This window comes from Euprymna scolopes, chromosome 15 (genome assembly GCF_053919585.1).
Source record: "Euprymna scolopes isolate OS-2025 chromosome 15, ASM5391958v1, whole genome shotgun sequence".
In the NCBI taxonomy this organism is placed as follows: Eukaryota; Metazoa; Mollusca; class Cephalopoda; order Sepiida; family Sepiolidae; genus Euprymna; species Euprymna scolopes.
The window spans coordinates 2,726,781-2,752,431 of record NC_136496.1 but is presented as its reverse complement, the minus strand read 5'-3'; the positions used below and the strand labels follow the sequence as shown (position 1 = coordinate 2,752,431).

General features: G+C 30.3%; 1 protein-coding gene across 1 annotated transcript in view; it reads right to left on the bottom strand.

Annotated features, from left to right (window-relative positions):
* The window catches only part of LOC145293692 (proton myo-inositol cotransporter-like), a 383,417-nt gene that overhangs the window by 246,804 nt on the left and 110,962 nt on the right, over positions 1 to 25,651 (bottom strand). The gene's annotated exons all lie outside the window — the stretch shown is intronic.

The window sequence follows — 25,651 nt, the reverse complement described above, 5'->3', positions numbered from 1 at the left end:
TTTTTAATGAATTGCAAAATATGAAAATTTTAACAGTTTTTTTAATGAATTGCAAAATATGAAAATTTTAACGGTTTTTTAATGAATTGCAAAATATGAAAATTTTAACAGTTTTTTAATGAATTGCAAAATATGAAAATTTTACCGGTTTTTTAATGAATTGCAAAATATGAAAATTTTAACAGTTTTTTTAATGAATTGCAAAATATGAAAATTTTAACGGTTTTTTAATGAATTGCAAAATATGAAAATTTTAACGGTTTTTTAATGAATTGCAAAATATGAAAATTTTAACAGTTTTTTAATGAATTGCAAAATATGAAAATTTTAACGGTTTTTTAATGAATTGCAAAATATGAAAATTTTAACAGTTTTTTAATGAATTGCAAAATATGAAAATTTTAACGGTTTTTTAATGAATTGCAAAATATGAAAATTTTAACGGTTTTTTAATGAATTGCAAAATATGAAAATTTTAACGGTTTTTTAATGAATTGCAAAATATGAAAATTTTAACAGTTTTTTTAATGAATTGCAAAATATGAAAATTTTAACGGTTTTTTAATGAATTGCAAAATATGAAAATTTTAACAGTTTTTTAATGAATTGCAAAATATGAAAATTTTACCGGTTTTTTAATGAATTGCAAAATATGAAAATTTTAACGGTTTTTTAATGAATTGCAAAATATGAAAATTTTAACGGTTTTTTAATGAATTGCAAAATATGAAAATTTTAACGGTTTTTTAATGAATTGCAAAATATGAAAATTTTAACGGTTTTTTAATGAATTGCAAAATATGAAAATATTAACGGTTTTTTAATGAATTGAAAAATATGAAAATTTTAACGGTTTTTTAATGAAGTGCAAAATATGAAAATTTTAACAGTTTTTTAATGAATTGCAAAATATGAAAATTTTAACAGTTTTTTAATGAATTGCAAAATATGAAAATTTTAACGGTTTTTTAATGAATTGCAAAATATGAAAATTTTAACGGTTTTTTAATGAATTGCAAAATATGAAAATTTTAACAGTTTTTTAATGAATTGCAAAATATGAAAATTTTACCGGTTTTTTAATGAATTGCAAAATATGAAAATTTTAACAGTTTTTTTAATGAATTGCAAAATATGAAAATTTTAACGGTTTTTTAATGAATTGCAAAATATGAAAATTTTAACAGTTTTTTAATGAATTGCAAAATATGAAAATTTTAACGGTTTTTTAATGAATTGCAAAATATGAAAATTTTAACGGTTTTTTAATGAAGTGCAAAATATGAAAATTTTAACAGTTTTTTAATGAATTGCAAAATATGAAAATTTTAACGGTTTTTTAATGAATTGCAAAATATGAAAATTTTAACGGTTTTTTAATGAATTGCAAAATATGAAAATGTTAACAGTTTTTTAATGAATTGCAAAATATGAAAATTTTAACGGTTTTTTAATGAATTGCAAAATATGAAAATTTTAACGGTTTTTTAATGAATTGCAAAATATGAAAATTTTAACGGTTTTTTAATGAATTGCAAAATATGAAAATTTTAACGGTTTTTTAATGAATTGCAAAATATGAAAATTTTAACAGTTTTTTTAATGAATTGCAAAATATGAAAATTTTAACGGTTTTTTAATGAATTGCAAAATATGAAAATTTTAACAGTTTTTTAATGAATTGCAAAATATGAAAATTTTACCGGTTTTTTAATGAATTGCAAAATATGAAAATTTTAACAGTTTTTTAATGAATTGCAAAATATGAAAATTTTAACGGTTTTTTAATGAATTGCAAAATATGAAAATTTTAACGGTTTTTTAATGAATTGCAAAATATGAAAATATTAACGGTTTTTTAATGAATTGACAAATATGAAAATTTTAACGGTTTTTTAATGAAGTGCAAAATATGAAAATTTTAACAGTTTTTTAATGAATTGCAAAATATGAAAATTTTAACAGTTTTTTAATGAATTGCAAAATATGAAAATTTTAACGGTTTTTTAATGAATTGCAAAATATGAAAATTTTAACGGTTTTTTAATGAATTGCAAAATATGAAAATTTTAACAGTTTTTTAATGAATTGCAAAATATGAAAATTTTACCGGTTTTTTAATGAATTGCAAAATATGAAAATTTTAACAGTTTTTTTAATGAATTGCAAAATATGAAAATTTTAACGGTTTTTTAATGAATTGCAAAATATGAAAATTTTAACAGTTTTTTAATGAATTGCAAAATATGAAAATTTTAACGGTTTTTTAATGAATTGCAAAATATGAAAATTTTAACGGTTTTTTAATGAATTGCAAAATATGAAAATTTTAACGGTTTTTTAATGAATTGCAAAATATGAAAATTTTAACAGTTTTTTTAATGAATTGCAAAATATGAAAATTTTAACGGTTTTTTAATGAATTGCAAAATATGAAAATTTTAACAGTTTTTTAATGAATTGCAAAATATGAAAATTTTACCGGTTTTTTAATGAATTGCAAAATATGAAAATTTTAACAGTTTTTTTAATGAATTGCAAAATATGAAAATTTTAACGGTTTTTTAATGAATTGCAAAATATGAAAATTTTAACGGTTTTTTAATGAATTGCAAAATATGAAAATTTTAACAGTTTTTTAATGAATTGCAAAATATGAAAATTTTAACGGTTTTTTAATGAATTGCAAAATATGAAAATTTTAACAGTTTTTTAATGAATTGCAAAATATGAAAATTTTAACGGTTTTTTAATGAATTGCAAAATATGAAAATTTTAACGGTTTTTTAATGAATTGCAAAATATGAAAATTTTAACGGTTTTTTAATGAATTGCAAAATATGAAAATTTTAACAGTTTTTTTTAATGAATTGCAAAATATGAAAATTTTAACGGTTTTTTAATGAATTGCAAAATATGAAAATTTTAACGGTTTTTTAATGAATTGCAAAATATGAAAATTTTAACAGTTTTTTTAATGAATTGCAAAATATGAAAATTTTAACGGTTTTTTAATGAATTGCAAAATATGAAAATTTTAACGGTTTTTTAATGAATTGCAAAATATGAAAATTTTAACGGTTTTTTAATGAATTGCAAAATATGAAAATTTTAACGGTTTTTTAATGAATTGCAAAATATGAAAATATTAACGGTTTTTTAATGAATTGAAAAATATGAAAATTTTAACGGTTTTTTAATGAAGTGCAAAATATGAAAATTTTAACAGTTTTTTAATGAATTGCAAAATATGAAAATTTTAACAGTTTTTTTAATGAATTGCAAAATATGAAAATTTTAACGGTTTTTTAATGAATTGCAAAATATGAAAATTTTAACGGTTTTTTAATGAATTGCAAAATATGAAAATTTTAACAGTTTTTTAATGAATTGCAAAATATGAAAATTTTACCGGTTTTTTAATGAATTGCAAAATATGAAAATTTTAACAGTTTTTTTAATGAATTGCAAAATATGAAAATGTTAACGGTTTTTTAATGAATTGCAAAATATGAAAATTTTAACAGTTTTTTAATGAATTGCAAAATATGAAAATTTTAACGGTTTTTTAATGAATTGCAAAATATGAAAATTTTAACGGTTTTTTAATGAATTGCAAAATATGAAAATTTTAACGGTTTTTTAATGAATTGCAAAATATGAAAATTTTAACAGTTTTTTTAATGAATTGCAAAATATGAAAATTTTAACGGTTTTTTAATGAATTGCAAAATATGAAAATTTTAACAGTTTTTTAATGAATTGCAAAATATGAAAATTTTAACAGTTTTTTTAATGAATTGCAAAATATGAAAATTTTAACGGTTTTTTTAATGAATTGCAAAATATGAAAATTTTAACGGTTTTTTAATGAATTGCAAAATATGAAAATTTTAACAGTTTTTTAATGAATTGCAAAATATGAAAATTTTAACGGTTTTTTAATGAATTGCAAAATATGAAAATTTTAACAGTTTTTTAATGAATTGCAAAATATGAAAATTTTAACGGTTTTTTAATGAATTGCAAAATATGAAAATTTTAACGGTTTTTTAATGAATTGCAAAATATGAAAATTTTAACGGTTTTTTAATGAATTGCAAAATATGAAAATTTTAACAGTTTTTTTAATGAATTGCAAAATATGAAAATTTTAACGGTTTTTTAATGAATTGCAAAATATGAAAATTTTAACGGTTTTTTAATGAATTGCAAAATATGAAAATTTTAACAGTTTTTTTAATGAATTGCAAAATATGAAAATTTTAACGGTTTTTTAATGAATTGCAAAATATGAAAATTTTAACGGTTTTTTAATGAATTGCAAAATATGAAAATTTTAACGGTTTTTTAATGAATTGCAAAATATGAAAATTTTAACGGTTTTTTAATGAATTGCAAAATATGAAAATTTTAACAGTTTTTTAGTGAATTGCAAAATATGAAAATTTTAACGGTTTTTTAATGAATTGCAAAATATGAAAATTTTAACGGTTTTTTAATGAATTGCAAAATATGAAAATTTTAACAGTTTTTTTTAATGAATTGCAAAATATGATAATTTTAACGGTTTTTTAATGAATTGCAAAATATGAAAATTTTAACAGTTTTTTAATGAATTGCAAAATATGAAAATTTTACCGGTTTTTTAATGAATTGCAAAATATGAAAATTTTAACAGTTTTTTTAATGAATTGCAAAATATGAAAATTTTAACGGTTTTTTAATGAATTGCAAAATATGAAAATTTTAACGGTTTTTTAATGAATTGCAAAATATGAAAATTTTAACGGTTTTTTAATGAATTGCAAAATATGAAAATTTTAACAGTTTTTTTAATGAATTGCAAAATATGAAGATTTTACCGGTTTTTTAATGAATTGCAAAATATGAAGATTTTACCGGTTTTTTAATGAATTGCGAAATATGAAAATTTTAACAGTTTTTTAATGAATTGCAAAATATGAAAATTTTAACGGTTTTTTAATGAATTGCAAAATATGAAAATTTTAACGGTTTTTTAATGAATTGCAAAATATGAAAATTTTAACGGTTTTTTAATGAATTGCAAAATATGAAAATTTTAACGGTTTTTTAATGAATTGCAAAATATGAAAATGTTAACGGTTTTTTAATGAATTGCAAAATATGAAAATTTTAACGGTTTTTTAATGAATTGCAAAATACGAAAATTTTTACGGTTTTTTAATGAATTGTAAAATATGAAAATTTTAACGTTTTTTTAATGAATCGCAAAATATGAAAATTGTAATTTTTAACGGTTGTTTAATGAATAGCCATGTAGTTTATAATATTTATTGTTTTAGGCTCAAATAGATTAAAAAGTTTGATTCATGTCTAAGTAACCTACATCTAAAATTTCAAGTGTTTAGATTTAAAATTGGCGGAGGAGCTTGGTAGTCTGCAAAGTCACTCTTTCAACTTAGACCTCTTGGCGGCCAAATTTTCGCCCCAAAACTGATTAAAAAGCTTGCTGCATGCATGTCAATAACCTTTCTGTAAAATTTCAAATGTTTAGACCAAAAATTGGCTGAATAGTTTGCTAGAAACCGCAATGTTGAAATCTTTTGAACTTTGACCTCCTGACAGCAAAATTTTCGGCCAAAAACCAATGAAAAAGCTTGCTCTATGTCTGAATACACTTTATATAAAATTTCAAATGTCTAGGGCAAAAATTGGCTGAGTAATTTGGTAAAGACCGCAGAGGTCAATTATTTTTAAACTTTGACCCAAATTTTGACCCCTTAACATTTACTGTTTTGGGCTCAAAAGCAATTAAAAAGTTTGACACATGTCCAAGTAATCTACATTTAAAATTTCAAGTGTTTAGACCCAAAACTGGGGGAGGAGTTTGGTAGTTTTTAAAGGTCAAATCGTTGAACTTTGACCCCCTGACAGTCAAATTTCTGGCCGAAAACTGATTAAAAAGCTTAAAGATCAAAATGCTCCTTATATCAAATCCCGAGTGTGTAGACTGAAAATTGACAAAGTAGCTTGGTAGGGAAATGTACACACATAGATACACGCACACACATACACACACAGACGATTTCACTTATATAAATATATATATATATATATATATATATATATATAAATATATATATATATATATATATATATATAGTGAATAAATGACAAAAAACTATATTCCAAAGTTCATGATGTTGACCATCTTATAATTTATTCCTTTAATTCAGTTGGCATTTACAATTCTTGACAGTATCCGTTTCGTAGAGCAAAATCAATCACTTAATTATTATATCAATCATATTATAAGGTATTTACTGCTTCTATTCCAATTTTCTGATTTTAATCATGTCAAAACGCACTTTATTTCCTGTTGCTATTTCTTCTGATGAGTTAAGGGCATAATAGATTCACTGATTGATAAATAATTAAGTGATTGATTTTGCGCTATGAAACAGATACTATCAGGAATTGTAAGTGTCAACTTAATTAAAGGGGTATTGAGATGTGGAAAACTTTTTAAAAACTACCAAACTCCTCCTCCAATTTTGGGTCTAAACATTTGAAATTTTAAATGTATGTTTCTTGGACATGGGTCAAACTTTTTAATTTTATAAATTATAAGATGGTCAACATCATAAACTTTGGAATATAGTCCTTTGTCATTTATTCATTATATTGCTCTGTAATTACATTGAGCTTCTTAAATAAGGATTGGTATATATTAAAAGAAATTATATTTCTACAGAAATATATATATGTATACAAAGGGCGTTTCAAAATATGTTTGAAATGCAGTTAGTAAAATGATCATATATTCATAGCTGAACATTTTGCTAACCGCATTTCATTTCCTCTGATGATATGAGCCAGTATTGAAAATCCATGGATTAAGGAAATAAACATAACTCTCCTCTATATATTCCTTGTGTCAAACAATAAATTCTTAACTCGAATATATGTGTTTATATTTTGATTTTCAGAATTTAACTTTAACCACTAAACATATATTGCTCTATTTTTAAATATTGAGCTTTATATTTTTCGCTAGGATCATACTGAAAGTATTACTTCAATGTAATATCTAACAGGATAATTCATTTGATCTTTTATATATATATAAGTGAGATAAGTCACATATTAAAGATCATTTTTTTAGTTTTGTATATATATATATATATATATATATATATATATATATATATATATATATATATATATATATATATATATATATATATATATACAAAACTAAAAAAAATACGGTTTGAAGCCAAACAAGTGCAGAATCTCTTTCAATAAATAAAAAAAAAATTTTTTCATAAAAACCAAATTCGATATTTCGATTCATAACAGAATCTTCATCAGGAAATACAATTTTTTTTTTGTGCCATGGCGGTGGTAATGCGTGGCACGTCTTCCTTTTGGTGGTGTTAAAGTATGTTTAAATGTTTGATACAGCAGGAGGGTTAGGGTTGAGCCCATATCTGTTAAGCAATAGAAATCCCACTGTTTATAGTAAACACACACACACACACACACACACACACACACACACACACACACACACACATTAATCAAAACTTTTATGTTTAAATTTATGGTGCCGTTTAGTCACTAAATTATTAATCAACACAAATTAGAATAGGAGTTCCAACATGTGAATCACTATGAAAAACGAAAAATAACTAATAACTAGGGCTATGACCACAGCATCTTCTTTTAAGTGTTTTGACTCTCGAGTATATATCCGACACAGTTAAACACAATTAATCAACCGAGAACCACATCACTCTACATAAAAAACATATAAGATATCAATGGATATATACCTGAGAGTCAAAACAATGAAAAGAATATGCTGTTGTCATAGCCCTATTAATGACATGATTACTTTCCTTTTATGCTTATGAATATTGTGCAAGAGAAAAGTCTTTCTTAATCGGAATCGATATGTTTAGAAAGAAACTGGTATAAAATAAAATATATAAGGTGATGTAAGGAATGAAAAAAAAGGCTAGTTTGAATCAAGTAATGATGCGTCAGATGCAGTGCTACTTGGGTCTGACTTTAAAAATTATATGTGAGATGTTAAGCATACATCATCATAAATTTCCCCCAAAGAAAGAAAATATGAAATAAAGATGTTAGGAATCAATAATCAATTTCAATTTCATCTACCCAATCCCAATCCTAACCCATTCACATTAAATAAGAACTGCACACAACAAAAAATCTGTTTTATTGTTTATCGATTTTTTTAAAGGTATTTTTAACAAAATAATTTCATAAAAAACAAAAGATGTACCCGGCGTTGCCCGGTATTAAACTTTATGTTAAATTCCTTTAAAAAAAAAGTAAAAAAAAAATGGAAAGAAACTGAGACATGTGCATGCGAATATTATGTTTTTTTTAAACAGTTCACTAATTGTAAGTAAAAAAAAAAAAAAAAAAAAAAAAATATATATATATATATATATATATATATATATATATAAATATTTATTCAAAAAGAATATTCCAATATATATATATACATACTGGAGCTCAAACCAAAACCTAAAGACAATGGATCAAGTACGATAACCATCAGGCCAGCTTGCCACGTTCTCTCTGGAAAATGTTTGCAAACATACTTATTCTTAACATGTGCAATCGTGAAACAGTTGACAAACAGATAAAAATCTGACTACCCCAAATTTTCAATTTTTACCCCCCTTAGCAACCCTTTTTTTCTGGATGAAAATCGATTAAAGTTTTTCACATGTCTGAATACCCTATATACCAAATTTCAATTCTGTAGACAAAAATTCATTGAGTATATAGGTTGAGAAGTGTCCTCACATTCTCACTTTTATATATATATATATAGATTTAAAGGAAAAAATAATCATATCTGAGAGGAGGAGGAGGAGGAGGAGGAGAAGGAGAATTTGGATTGATAGACAAACTCATGTTTTCCATTTATCACAAAATATTTCCAAACGTGCATCAGTTTGTCGTATGTAATGATGTTTCAACATATTGCTTTTGTCATCTGCATATCGAAAGCCAACTTTCACTGGACATTACCTAAACTTCAACTCCCACCATCCATATAATGTAAAAAAAAAACATTATCCGTTGCCTACAACACCAAGTCAAATTATCGCCCCATTAGCCTCCTCCCACCTTTTGCCAAAATATTTGAGACCATAATTAACCAAGCTCTAGTCCATCATCTTACAAATCTTAAAAATCGCAAATGGAATGAATTCCAAATCATTAAATTTTGTTTTAAAATTTATATATATATATATATATATATATATAAATTATATATATACATATATATATATATATATATAAATTCAAGACAAAATAAATATATATATATATATATATAATGTGTGTGTATGTATGTGTGTGCATATATCTTATCATGCCAATGAAAAAAATGCTACAATAGATGTGTTATGCAAGTCTTGAAGGCTACCCTAAGTTCTAATGACTCCAGAGGTAGATTAAATCTGGATATTGCAGGGAGATATCTGCAAAACAAGAGACTCTGTTGGTATGGTCACATTGAAAGAATGGAAAATAGTGCAATAGAACAATTGAAATAACAGGTTGAGTTCACAATTAAAACATGGAAAGAAGTGATAAAAATGGACTTAAGAGAAAGAAGGATAAATAAAGACCTGGACAGAGATAAGTTAGTTTGGAAGTCAATTTTGAAAAGTCGGCTAATGCGTGCCAGTATTTAAAGCATCAAGACTAAATTATATGCTTCTGCTGCTGCTTCTGCTGCTGCTTCTGCTGCTGCTGCTGCTGATGATGATGATGATGCTTCTGATGATGATGATGATGATGATGAGTACTTATCTCTCTTACCTGTTGATAGATGTGACACAAAGGTCAGAAAGTGGTATTGAAGAGTCACCCCCTCCGAGGAGGAGAATTCTGATTTGCAAAAAAATGCCTGGACATCCTGTTGCCATTCCGCGATTAGCAATAAAGAGTGAAGAGAAAAGGCAAAGCCTGGGAGGACGGACCTCCTAGAACTGCACAGGACCAGCATTATCACAATCAACAGAAAAAAGGCTATTTCAGATATGGCCGAGATTCTGTTGATTTTGGTGCCGAGGGTACAAGTCACGAGGTGATGATGATGATGATGATGATGATGATGATGATGATGAGCAGCAATGAAACGATTTTCTTACGGCTTTGCTGCTTGTTGAGATATTTTCAGTAGATCAGGAATGGAGGTCGACTTTTTTCGATAACCAAATGACAGTTTTTGAATAATGGTGATGGGCAACGCCGAAACAAGCAAAAATGAAAATTGAAGTAACAAAATTCCCGGGCAACGCTGGACAACCCGAAAGATCGAGTGAGTAAGAAAAGACATGAAGATATCAAATGCGTTACAAGCACGCATGCACGCACGCACGCACGAACTGACAACACTGCGATGTTATGCATACATTTCAACGTTTGGTGTCTGTATATGCCACAGTTATGTATTCACATAAACAGATCATGCTATCAACATTAACGTTATTTATATGAACACTTAACATAGACTAAACGATACGACCATGGTAACTGTAGCAGCCGAAACTTGTTACAATCACAGGCAGGAGCTAATTTTCGCGGTTCGAGAGTTGAAATCCATTTTTTGCCTGGCTTGTCCAATCAGTTCTCAATCACGTGACTGAGTACATAAAAGGCGAAATCACAAACCTTTCTTCCTCTTACTCCCTGGCTTCAGCTGGCAGCAGACAATAGCCCGGGGCTTTGAACGTGAGTACAATAAACATGGTGACTTTCTAACTCCCATTTGTTTCCACATGCGGTACCCAAACGAACATTCTTTATTGTGTTACAAAACTGCTCTCGTCGAAACACCAACACACAAACACCAACACACACACACCAACACACACATACACACACACAAACACACAAACACACACACAAAGACAAACACACACACACACAAATGCACAAACACACACACACAAACACACATGAAAACACAAGCACACACACAAACACAAACACACACAAACACAAACACACGCGCAAACACAAACACACACACAAACACACACGCAAACGCAAACACAAACACACACAGACACACACGCAAATGCAAACACAAACACACAAAAGCACACACACTAGAACACGAAATACACTGAATACCTTTCCCTTTCTTTCTCTTTTAACCAGCCTCCTTCGTCTCAACGACTACTAGCTATAAACATGTATAAACTGAACTATTTTCTCTTTCAACCAGCAGGCATGATATTAAATCTATCTTTACACAAAAACACTTCCACCATACTAACCCGTTTCTATCTTCTACTCTTCTACTAAACGCTACTAACGAGTATGACAAATAAAGTTTGTTTATTAATATCGAATGAAATTCCATTTCGTTGTTCCTCATTTCTATATAGCAATACAGCTAAGAAAACAATTGTTTCGGGCAGGATTTCTTGCAAACCCTTCTTAACTCCTAAATGCTACTGCTGCTGCTGATGATGATATTGAGAATGTTACTGTGATGATGATGATGATGATGATGATGATGATGATGATGATGATGATGATTCTGCTGAATATGATAATGATGCTGCTGGTGAAAATGATAAAAGAGAAAGAGGGCAAAAAACTATTCATAAAATGTAGCGATTTGATTTCTGTTTTTTCTTCTGATTGTGAATTGTCGGTCGAGATTTCTATTTCACATCAAACAACCTGATTCCTGCAAGAAGCGCGGTTCTTTGATTTGAACCAAAAGTCTTAGACATGCAGAAATTCATCCGCCCTTTTCCCACCTTTTCCTTCTACCCATAATCTCTTCTAGAAGAGAAAAGCGCCAAGTGCAATCAACAGATAATCCGACTTTTTTTTTTGGCATCGGTAACAGAAGTCAAGATGGCTGCATTGCAAAAGTGGAGAAATCTTTCAAAACTTCACCCGCAATCGATCACCCATGAGAACGAAGACAAAAATCGATTGATTGGCTTCTATAGTATCACCACTGAAAACTTCAATCACCATCTTGTCCCTAACTTTTTGCTTAAAATATGTGTTCCCAAAATTAATCACATTTACATTTTTTCCATATTTTGATTAAAAAAATCAGAAAAATATCTACATTTTCTGCATTTTTATATTTTGAAAAAATCAGAAAAATATCTACATTTTTTATATTTTGCAAAAAAATCAGAAAAAGCATTTACATTTTATCTGCATTTTTCATATTTTGAAAAATCAGAAAAATATCTACATTTTTTATATTTTGAAAAAAATCAGAAAAAAATCTATTTGGACAAAAAATACGAAAAATATCTACATTTTTCATATTTTGACAAAAAATCATTAAAAAAAAAATCTACATTTTTTTTTAATGATTTTGAAAAATAAAATCAGAAAACTTTTCTTTATATTTTGGCAAAAGTTAGTTTCCTCATATGAACTTGTCCTGTTTCGTAAACAAATTCATCCACCGATTGTATATATATGTGTGTGTGTGTGTGTGTGAAGCTGAATATGACAAGACATTCAACTGCAATGAAACATTTTTTTAGTTTAAATTCTTCATAATTTGCAACATCAACTTTCACTTTTTGGAAACTTATAAAGAGTGAATGGATTTGTATTAATTATATTTTTCGGACTACTGTTCTCATCTTGGTTGTTATTTTCACAAGGCTTCGGCTGATGTAACCTCCGACCTTCTTCAGGTGTATCTACACAATAGATGTTATTGGTGAATGGTGAAAAAGAAAAAAAAGTGTTTGTTTTTTACCTGACTAACCATAGTCATTAGAATTTCTTTTTTTTTTTTTGCAAAGGAGAGGAGTCACCACTTATCAAGGCCCATAGGCCACACGAGGATAAGGGTTAATAAGCATACAGTCGTCAATGGGATAATGCTGCAGTATTTGTTAGTTGAAATTTGGTAAATTGGATTACTTAAGGGGAACGGCTCATCAAGAACTTGTTTACATTGGACTTGAAGACGACCACATTATAGTTAGCTGGAAAGCAGGCAAATGGAAGAGAGTTCCACAGGTGTGCAGTTCTAAGAAAGAAACTTTGTTCATGGAATCTACGTTTAGGTTTAGGCACCGATAAAAAGTGGGGGAAATTATTCAGATTTTGTGTGATGTTTGTTTGAAACGGCAAGAGCACAGAGTATTTTCCTTTTTTTGTTGATTTTTGTAAATTCATGTCTGTATCGATTTTGTTAAAAATTTTCTGAATTTTGGAGATGAGGATCGATAATTTGTATTATTTAAATAGTTTAGACTATTGTTCTCATCTCGGTTGTTATTCGTACGACGTTTCGACCGATGTAACCTCCGATTTTCTTTACGTTTATCTTTACAATCGTTGCTATGCTTTAATGGATGAAAAGCTTTGAAGTTTTAAAAGAACATCAAACTATTTGAATCCTTTTTTTCCACTCTTCAACGTCAGCAAGAAGCAAGTGACACTGGCTGAGTAGTAAACGAGAAAAACTGACAACCTAGGTGTGTCAAGTTCGAATCCAGTTCCTTGCACAGAAACTTCACTTAATTTTTTTTTTTCTTTTACTCATGTTCACCCCTTACAAAGCATATCGCCGCTTGGACGTAAGGGGTTACTATTTGGGGCCATGTCTAGGAAAGATTAACAAGATATTTGTTTATGTTACATTTAAACTTCTGCATATCAGTACAGCCAGGGAAGCAGGCAGCAGGAAGGGAATTCCAAAGTCTAGCTGTTTGAGGGAAGAAACTATTAGAATAGAAAGCTTTCTGGCATTTAGGGATATCAACAGTGAAGGGGTGAGATTTTATTGCTAAGTGAGTTTGTCGGGAATATGTACGTCGAGGGGGTACAAGTGAAACAAGCTCATCAGAACACATTCCATTAAAATATTTGTAAAACAGGCACAGTGATGCAACATTGCGGCGATGGGACAGGGGCTGGAGCTTAGTTGACAAAGTGGGACCGATTAGATTGACAACTCTTTTTTAGACTTTATCTCAGAAGACTAGTGGTAGATGCACCAGCCCAGATGTGGCAACAATACTCCATGCATGGGTGAATGGTAGCCTTGTAGAGGTACAGGATACTCTCAGGCGTGAGTAGTCTTCTAGCTCGATAGAGGGAACCCACCTTCTTTGCAGCAGCCTTTGCCATGTCTTCTATGTATTTGTACCAGTTCAGAATTCTCAGGTAGGGTGTTATTTGTCATGGATATAGAGGGTTGGAGAGACGTCTTGCAATTCTAAAAACTTTTGCTGTTTATTCGGTCAGAATCTATTCATCTAACCATCATTAGCTAATTTTTGGGGTGCTTGTTAAGATATAGATTTTTAAATATATCGTTTTAAGCAAAACATATTTTATTGCCATGTCGGAAATAGTAAAATATACAAAAATTATAAAAAGTCATTGGGTAGAACATTGGGGTTTTAGTAAAAATAATGTCCATCGCTATAGATAAAAAATATTGCAGCCATGGACAAGTAATCTCAAATATTCCTTTCAGAGTTATGTCCCTTGCGTGTAGACTCTTACTGTCTACTTTATGACGTCTAAGAAAAATGCGATTTACTGAATTTTCCGTAAAAAAGACTTTTTATTATAAAATATATTATATATGAATTTTCCGTAAAAAAGACTTTTTATTATAAAATATATTATATATGAATTTTCCGTAAAAAAGACTTTTTATTATAATATATATTATATATGATTTTTCGTAATCTTTCGATATATTACTATTTTCCACACGACAATTAATTACGTAATATTGTTTTTATTTAAAACGACATTAAAAAAAATTGATTTCTTGACAGTATCTTAACATGCACCGGTTTCTTTTTTTTTTACCTTGAAGTAATTTTTTAAAGTTTTTTTTTACACTAAGTAGCTTCATGCCTTGTCTGGAACGATTTCCATAAAAAAATCAATTGCCAATTTTCGTGCTATGTTGAATTGAAAACGTGACGTATGTTTTTTTTTTTTTGTTCCACTTCCGCTCGCCTTGTTTTCTCATCCCGTTCAAACTCTGACAAAGCCATTCTCTACTTTCGCATCAAAAATACAAAATAAACACTAAACGCTGTTAGCAGCGGAAGTTGAACAAAAACAGCAAATTGGATCCATTGTCAAGAAGGCGAACATAAAAAAGGAAAAAAAAAAATCTGTTTTGCAAAATGCGCTTTTTTGTTTGTTTTCTTTTTTCCCCGTCAATAGCCATTTTGTTAGAATAATTGACTTTTTTTCCTTTTCTTCTTTGGCCAAATGCGATTTGTATCGGCTGCTTTAAAAGATTGTGTGTAAATCTAAGGTTGCGCCAATGAAAACGCTATACCTCTAAAGCTCCGCCATCTTTTTTTGTGCGCTCAAGAACGTGATGCTTATGAATCAACACGTTAAGTTATTTTAACTCCTTTTTTATTTTTCTGGAGTTGGTTTCTCTGGTTGTATTTTCATAGGAAGAGTCGTACGAAGGTTTCCAATGTAGCAATGTTTAAGTGTCAGCGTGTAAAATGAAGATTAAAATCGGAAATTTTCATTAGAAGTCGAGTTAGAGCTGCGTGTGCAGTTACGTCGCAGATGGGAAGTTTCTAGTAAGACGTGGCGAATGGGCAGATTAGATTTATTTCTCTCTTTCTGCGTGAGAAAAGGGGAGAGAAGGGTGAGAACTAGGAGAAGAGGAGAAAGAAATAAAGAGAGGAGGGGAAGAGACAAAAAAAAAGATAGAGACAGAGAGAAAAAGAGATACACACAGAGACAGAGAAAGTGCAAGGGAGAAAGAAGGGACGCGAGAGGTGTAGCAGACGAAATTGCAAGAATCACAAGCAGGAGCGAATTCTCGCCACCCGAGATTTTGAATACACTTCCTTCCTGGCTTATCCAATCAGAAGGCAACTGTCAGTCACGCACACACACACACAGACACACAGACACACACACAGACACACACACACACACACACACACACACACACACACACACACACACACACACACACACACACACACACACACACACACACAGGTACACTTTCCACGACTAACCCTTTCTCTATGCAGGATGGAACGATAAAATTGTCGTCCTAGAAAAGACAACATGATTCCATTTCCGTTTGATGAAACCGGTTTTCTTTTTTTTTTATTGCTCAAGTTGTGTACAAATCCCAGGAGTGATAGGAGCCTTCTATCATGTCTGAACGTGACACAATGTTCAACGAGCAAGATTGGAGATGTGCCACTGTACAACTCATGCTCTCTACCGAGCACCCTCAAAATGTAAATCCACACAGATCAACGCTTGAGGGTACAGCTCAACAAAGTTTCCAGTCAGGGTTATGGTCTTTGGTTTGGTTTCAAGTGAGGGCCACATCATGCCACCTCACATCTTTGAAGTCGGTTTGAAAGTCAACACCAAAGTGTACCTGGATGTGCTGAAAAATGTGGTGATCCCCTGGTGCAATCAGGTGGCCACAAGACCAAAGAGATCCAGGCTTGGTTTCAGGAGTGCTTCTCTCACTACCTCCACCCCAACACCGACCTGAACCCGCTTGATACTTCATTTGCTCATATGTCAATAACATCACCAACATGACCTCCCACAACACCAAAACTAATCTGATCGCCGTCATACGCCGAGTAATTACCGAGCATCTGCCGGCGCTTGTGGAGAAGGCATGCCCTCCGGACCCATATCAAGACAGTCATTGAGGCTGAAGGCGGCTACATTGAATAGATATCAGCTCTACTACATAATCAAGCTACTTGAATTGATTTTTTTTCGATAAAATTGAAAAAATAAAGCTGTAGTGTTGTTTTCTTTAGGGCGATAAATAAATCGTTCTATCCTGTGCAAAATTTCTAACAAAAATAATAAATAATTTCATTAATAATCAAGAATTAAAAATTCTTTTTAAATGCTAGAAGTTTATTCGAAGTCTCAAACCGCAAAAATTTGCACCTGTTCGTGTCCCTTGCAATTTTGTCTGCTACGCGTTATTTTAAAAATCACTAAATCTATGGAAACACGAAAAAAATGATCCAAAGTGAAATGGATTATTTACTTTCTTAGAGCTAATTTGCGATTTCTAATAAAAAATAATAACAAACTTACACAAGAATTTCAAATACGATAAAAATTAGAACAGAAAAATTTTCTTCACTCTATATTTTTCTAATGTAGTAAATGGAAAATTAATATTTTAATGAAAACACTTTCTTTTCCGTTTTCGCGTTACGGGTTCGAGCCTGCCATCTTTTCTTTCTTTTTTTTTTTGCTCAACACACACCTGCAAACACCCGGGGAACGCCTGGTACCCAGGTTAGTCTAATATATAAAAGGCTATATGTCTATCTGTCTGTCTGTCGCCATATTCTCAAACTCTATCTCTTCCGAAACTATAAGTCGCAGAGCGGCCCTAGGGACCTCAAATGATTGGATTTTTTATGGACCGTTTTTTTATGAGTCTTTAACCGGTTAAAATAGTTTTTATGGAGCCAAAAAGGGGTCCAAAGTGAAAAAATCTTCTCGTACATTTTGTACATTCATCTTAGTTTATTTTTAATTTTTAATTATTTAATCAATTCATATGCGTGTCACGTTGGTACAGTGGTAACGTATTCAGCTTTGAATGCTACAGTTTTGCTTTCGGTTTCGATTCTAGCTGATGGCACCCAAGTACTTTTTTTTTTACTTTTGAAATCACGACTCTATATATATATATATACGAAATCTGGTCAAATTAAAATATCATATTTAAGCGTATTTTACGACCGCACCCCCATTCCTGTTAGTAAAGTTATAAGAACCATAAATATTTTTTTGCCGGTGGAGGTTGCCGGTATATTTTATTATTTATGTACATGAGTACTGATGATGACCTAAGCAAGGAAAAGATAAATGCATACATTATTAGCTTTATATCTTGGTGGTAGGCTGAAATAATTGTTTACTCTGTATGGATATTAAGGATGATTTTTCGGCGAAAGTATAACAGTTTCTTCTTTGTATTCAATGTGGTTCCTATAATATTTGTCGATAACAATTTTGTTGGATGCGTTTTTTTAGCTGGAACATTTTAGAAGTTGGTGTAAAATGTTTTGATTGGAAACGATTATATTAATGACAAGAATTATTTAGGCCCGATAGTTCTGGGTGATTATGTTGAAAAAGGGATGAGTTTGAAATCATAAAACCTCAAAATCTTTCCCAAATTGGTGCTCAACATACACAAACAAGAACTTGACTGCGCGGGAGGAATTGGTGCCTTGCAAAGAAAGGAAAATCATCAACGATTTTCCAATGAACAAAGACAGAATACTCTTCTGACCGTTGCACATCAAACTCGGTTTAATCAAGCAGTTCACCAAGGATCGAGATACATATGGTGACTGCTTCACTTATTTGTGCCAGGCTTTTCCAGGATTGATCAGGATAAGTTGAAAGCTGGCATCTTTAACAGTCCTCAGATCTGGCAGCTCATCAGAGATGCAGAGTTCAAAAACTCAATGAACGAACTAAAATTGGAAGCATGGAAGGCAATTGTTCTGGTATTGAAGAACTTTTTGGCAACAATAAGGACAGAAACTATGCAGAATTTGCCAAAAACATGCTGATTGCTTCCAGAAACGTGGACTGCAACATATGTTGTTGGCAAAACATTTATTTTTATAAAAACATATTTAGGATGATATGTGGTGACAAAAATGTAATTGATTTTGTCACAAGATCTGATTTTTTTCCAATCAACTTAGCATAAAAATCTGATCTGATGTAAAAAAAAAAAATTGATGCCATTTTCTGATTCAGCAAAAATATCCTAAATCACTTGTAGAAATGTAGATAACATTCAAAAGTGAAAAATTGTTGTCCAGTGTAATATGTAAAAAGACTATATTTCTATATATATATATATATATATATGACGACTTCATTTAACCGCATAAATTAATATACGAAAGTATAGATTTATGCATAAACTTTAAGTATTTACTTCAATAGTGCTCAATACTAGGTAGAGCTAGGTAGTAAGTTATAAAATATATATGGCAATTAAGCTACGCAGGCATAAGCCTGATGAATCCTAGCATGGATGAAACGGGGAATATTCTGCGTAACTTAATCGGCATATATATTTTATAACTTACTATATATATATATATATATATATATATATATATATATATATATATATATATATATATGTATGTATGTATATATATAGATATATATATAGATATATATAGATATATACATATTTAAATATGTATGAATAAAAAATCAATACGAAAAATATATAAATGTTTATATCTTTTCTGTATTTATTTCCTGTGTGTTGACGTGTAGGAATACAAAAAGTCTTTTGAAAAAAACCCCAAGAATGTTTCCTTCAAAAGCACATATTTTCGACCGATCCTTCGATCTTCCTCAGTGTGAATGATATATATATATGTATGTATTGTATGTGGGTGTGGTACAGAGAAAGTGAGAGACAGAGAGAGAGGGAGAGAGAGAAAGGAAAACACAAAAAAAGAGAAAGATAGAACAAGAAGGAGAGAGAAAAAGAGAAAGAAAGGAAGAAAGAGAAATAAAGAAAAAAGAAAGAAAGCGAGAGATAAAGAAAGAGAGAAAAAGAGAGAAAGAAAAAAGAAAGAGAGAGAGAGAGAGAGAGAGAGAGAGAGAGAGAGAGAGAGAGAGAGAGAGAGAGAGAAAGATGTAAGTTAAATTCGGTAAACGCATTTTTTCAAAATTTGCTGATGAGTGCAAATTCTTCTGCAAGTTCCTCGAATTGGAGGCGGCATAGAGTTGCCGGAAAAGAAACAAAGAATAAATCCGAATCAATAGAAATCCACTCTGTTGTAAATTTACCATTTTCTGGTGCCATATCACTGAGCTAATCATTGTAACGTCTGTCTGGAACATAAAAGACGATACCTGTGTCAACACATTCGCAAAGTAACAACAGGGAATGGATGAGGGCAGGGTGGTGGAGGAAAGTGTACCATTCATTGAACATTTTGGGAAAACAGAATGACGACAGCACCCCCACCCCACCCGTCTCCTCAGTCAAACGCACCTGCCATGATTAGCGATGCTTTTAGTCAAGAAATTGGCACCATTTTTTTTCTCTCACTCATTTCTTACATTCTTAGAGTAATTTATTTCCCATTCAACCATTCAACCATTCAACTATTGGAAAATTCTAGAATCAAGCATGTGAAAAGGAAACAAACGAAATCTATTGAACTTGAATACAGAAAACAAACGCTAATACTTCCACCAAAACATCATCTTTAATATCCATACAGAGTAAACAATTTTATTGATCCGCGTCACAATTGAAATGAATGGCTTTCGTCTTGGGGAAGCTCATTATCTTGACAAGCATTATGGGACTGACCTTAACTCCTAATCTGAAATGAAGTATCTCACTCCCGATGCAAATTTCTAGCTGTATAAAAGCCAGATGTGCCCTAAAATGGAGTACTGTTGCCACATCTGGGCAGAGGCTGCTCAGCACGCCTATCCTGCCTTGATAGAATTCAAAACCAGCTTTGAAACCTAGTAGGTGATGCCCTTCTCTCTTCCCTGCAACTTCTTTCCCACAGAAGAGATCGCGAGCCTGTCTTTGTTCTATGACTATTTTCATGGTAAATGCTCGACTGAACTCCAATCTATGGTCCCTCCCTTGCCAAACTTTCACAAAAAAACACTCGACTAGCTACAACTACTATATATAATTTTCCCCACTCTCTATCTGTGCCTAAATGTAAATGCAGATACCATGAACAAAGCTTTTTTCCCAGAACTGCCTGCCTTTGGAACACTGTTCTGATGACATGCTTACCCGTTGAATACAACATGATAGCCTTCCAATCTAATCTAAACAAGTTCCTGTTAGGTCGTTCTCATAAATAATTCTTCTCGATTTACACCATAACTGATTACTACTCCAGCACACCTTACATTCATTAACCCTTACCCTCGAGTGACCTTTGGCCTTGATAAGTGGTGCCTCCCAAGTAAAAAATAAAAGCACTAAAATGTTTATACACAATGTATGAATTTATCTTTTTCTAGAATGAGGACATTGCGAAGGCTGTTGTAAAGAAGGTGGGTTCCCTCTATCAAGCTAGAAAACTACTTACACCTGAGAGTATCCTGTACCTCTATAAGACCACTATTTGCCCATGCATGGAGTATTGTTGCCACATCTGGGCTGGTGCATCTACCACTAGTCTCTCCCTCTTGGATAGGGTTCAAAAAAATATATATGAGGACACCTTTAAAATAATTCTTTTTTGTTTTCTTAATACAAAATCAATTGAAACGAAATAATATTTTAAAAGGAACAAAAAAAAGGAAAACCTTATGTTTTAAATGTAACCTTCATTAAGTATAGAAATTTCCAATTGAATTTTTCATAATAAATTTCTTTAACAAATTAAATATTAAATATTATTAACCGTATTTTGTTTTTAACAAATTAAATATTATTAACCGTATTTTGTTTTCAACAAATTAAATATTATTAACTGTATTTTGTTTTCAACAAATTAAATATTATTAACTGTATTTTGTTTTCAACAAATTAAATATTATTAACCGTATTTTGTTTTCAACAAATTAAATATTATTAACTGTATTTTGTTTTTAACAAATTAAATATTATTAACTGTATTTTGTTTTCAACAAATTAAATATTATTAACTGTATTTTGTTTTCAACAAATTAAATATTATTAACTGTATTTTGTTTTTAACAAATTAAATATTATTAACTGTATTTTGTTTTCAACAAATTAAATATTATTAACTGTATTTTGTTTTCAACAAATTAAATATTATTAACTGTATTTTGTTTTCAACAAATTAAATATTATTAACCGTATTTTGTTTTCAACAAATTAAATATTATTAACCGTATTTTGTTTTCAACAAATTAAATATTATTAACTGTATTTTGTTTTCAACAAATTACATATTATTAACTGTATTTTGTTTTCAACAAATTAAATATTATTAACCGTATTTTGTTTTCAACAAATTAAATATTATTAACTGTATTTTGTTTTCAACAAATTAAATATTATTAACCGTATTTTGTTTTCAACAAATTAAATATTATTAACTGTATTTTGTTTTCAACAAATTAAATATTATTAACCGTATTTTGTTTTCAACAAATTAAATATTATTAACTGTATTTTGTTTTCAACAAATTAAATATTATTAACCGTATTTTGTTTTCAACAAATTAAATATTATTAACCGTATTTTGTTTTCAACAAATTAAATATTATTAACTGTATTTTGTTTTCAACAAATTAAATATTATTAACCGTATTTTGTTTTTAACTCTACAGTTTATTTCACTCTAAAACGTAAAGATTTAATAAATTGCATGGAAACAAATACCTTTATGTTTATTGGCACGAAATAAGAAACCAGGTCCAAATGCCTTCAGATCTATAATATTAAATTATTAGCCAACCAAAACGTCTAAAATACGTATTAATGCTGTCAGATTTTTAATATTAAATTATTAGCCAATCAAAACGCTTGAAATATGAATTAATACTATTGGATTTATAATATTAAATTGTTAACCAACCAAAACGTCTGAGAGATGAATTAATTGTGTCGGATCTAAAATATTAAATTAAACTAAAATGTCTGAAATATGAATTAATAATGTCAGATTCATAATAGGTCTATCCTTGGACCTTTATTATTTCTGATATTCATAAATGACCTCCCTGATAAAATTGTTTCGGAGATGGGTATATTTGCTGATGACACCACTCTCTATAACAGGTACGAGGGAAAAAACAAATGAATACATATCTAAGGGAATGGTAGAAACACTAGAGAATGATCTCAAATCCGTAGTGGAATAGGGGCAAAAATGGATGGTCACATTCAATGCTGCCAAGACTAAGCTTATTTCATTCAATAATTACAAGAAACCCTCTCTACCACCAATAGCAATGGCCAAAGACTCATTATCCGAAACTACTTCCTTTAAACTCCTCAGCCTAACGTTTACAGGAAACATGAATTGGAATAAAAGCATTGAGAGCATTGCCAAGGCTGCTGCAAAGAAGGTGGGCTCTCTCTACCGTGCTAGAAGACTACTTATGCCTGAAAATATCCTGTACCTCTATAAGGCTACCATTCGCCCATGTATGGAGTACTGTTGTCACATTTGGGCTGCTGCATCTGCTACTTGTCTCTCACTCCTGAACAGGGTTCAAAAGAGAGTCGCCAACCTGATAGGTCCTGAACTTTCATCTAGGCTTCAGCCTCTGTCCCATCGACGAGATGTTGCATCCATCTGCCTGGTCTACAAATACTTTAATGGTGAATTCCCAAGGTGTAAGAAGGTCTTCTACTCCAATAGTTTCTTCCCCAGAACTGCTAAACTTTAGAACTCCCTTCTGGGATTCTGCTTTCCCAACTGTACTGACATGCAGAAGTTCAAGTGTAATGTGAATAGACATCTTGCTACTCATCTCCCTTCATAATATCTCTGCAACTTATATCCCCAATAGTAGTGGCTCTGTGCCTTGTTCAAAGTGGCTCTGTGCCTTGTTTGGGGTGAAAATTGAATAAAAAAAATATTGAATCAAAACGCCTTTAATATGAATTAATACTGTCCAATGTTTAATATTAAATTATTAGCTAACCAAAACGTCCGAAATATGAATTAATACTGGTGAATAGATAAAAGTGTCCGTCATTAAATTAGTTCCAGCAATTAATGGCTGACAGAGGATTTCCAACTGTGAACGAAAATTGTCTCTTCTCTTTTCTATAATAGCATTAAGCAAGATTAAAATATTGATATGATTAAATATGTAATTAATTTGAAATATAATTTTAAGATCATAAGTAACTAGTGAAATAGAATAGGATCTTGGTTTCGTATGACAACAAAACCGTCTTTGAAATCTAGTGGGTGAGAACCTTTTGGCCTCCCTACTTTCTCTTCCACACAGAAGAGACATTGTGACTCTATCATTGTTCTATCCTGACTTTTATGGTAGGTGCTCGACTGAGCTTCAATTCCCTATAAAACATTTGCAACAAACACTCATCTATCTACAACAACTGTCAACAATTTCCCTCACTATTTTCGTTAACTGCGTGTTCTCACACCTGCAGACATTTTATGATTGACCTTTTGTTTGAATTACAAATCCACCCCTCATAACCCCCAACCTCCCAAGTCTTCCTTCAATATAAGTACAAAAGGGGAAAATTATCTTAAACTAATTGGATTCATTTATTTCTTTCACAAAAGATTAAATAAATTGTTCCATTTGAAATTTCATGCTGATTCCCGAGTTCAACAGCAAGATTGCATTATATTTTTACGCATGTTTTTTTTTTTTATGTTTTAAGCAGAAATATACTTTTTCAGTATTTTAAATTTCAGAACATTTGAGATGAGGACTGATAATTTGGTTTATTTGGACTACTGTTCTCATCTTGGTTGTTATTCACATTACATTTCGGCCAATGCATCCTCTGACCTTCTTCAGGTGCATCTTGTTGAACTGAGGAAATCTGCATTTAATTTCAAACAGAACCCTTTATTTAATCCACAGGGGTAGCATGCTCTCATTCCGTCAGACAGTAGAAGTCTCTAGTTATTCACAAATGTATCCTTCATATTGCCCACACTGAGGATTGAACCTTCAACCTACAGAAAGGTGTCAAGGTGAATCTTTCTGTAAAACTCTGACTATTACTTGCACTGAGGATTGACCCATCGACCGCCAAAAGTGTGTAATTTACAACTGAATTTTGTCAAGTACTTTATATGCTATGCCACGCACCCACGAGGACAATTCTGGTATGAAGTTTTGGGAACCTTAAACAAAATACAATTTAAAATTACTAGGGACATGTCTGACGGAATGAGTGCATGCTAGCTACCGTCATCGATTAAATAAAGGGTTGCGTTCAAAATTCTGTATAAATTCTCAAATTTAACAAAAAGATTCTTGAGTTTAACAAAATATACCTGAAGAAGATCAGAGCTTGCATTGGCCGAAACATTGCGCAAATAACACTAAAGATGAGAAAGGTTGTCTGAGAAACCCAACGAATACAAACTTCTAATTGAACTTGGATATCTTTATGCTAAACTCGTGAACCTTTATTGAATTTCGAACGTAACCCTTTATTTAATCCATGGGGTAGATTGTTCTTCTTTCACCAGCCATGGCCGTTTATTTTATTTATTTATTTTATTTTATTTATTTATTTTATTTTATTTTTGTTTATTTTCATGTTGATTTTAGTTATTGCCTGTAGTAAGGATCGAACTTTAACCATCAGAAAACGGCCACTAAGAATTGTTTTTTTTGTAATGAGCCACGATTTATCAGTGCGAAATTGAATCCACGAGAGTAGATTGTTCTCATTTCATCAGCCATGACTGGGTAGAAATTTTAATTTGTGTTATTTCATGTTGATTTCGCCAAAAAAAAACAAAAAACAAAACTAAAAAAAACAAAATGCGAAAATGGTATCTGAAGTGTGAAAGAGAACTGAAAACATTTGGATTCTTTCATTCTCAGCGTTTCAGCGATGTAACCTCCAAACTTCTTCAGAAGTAT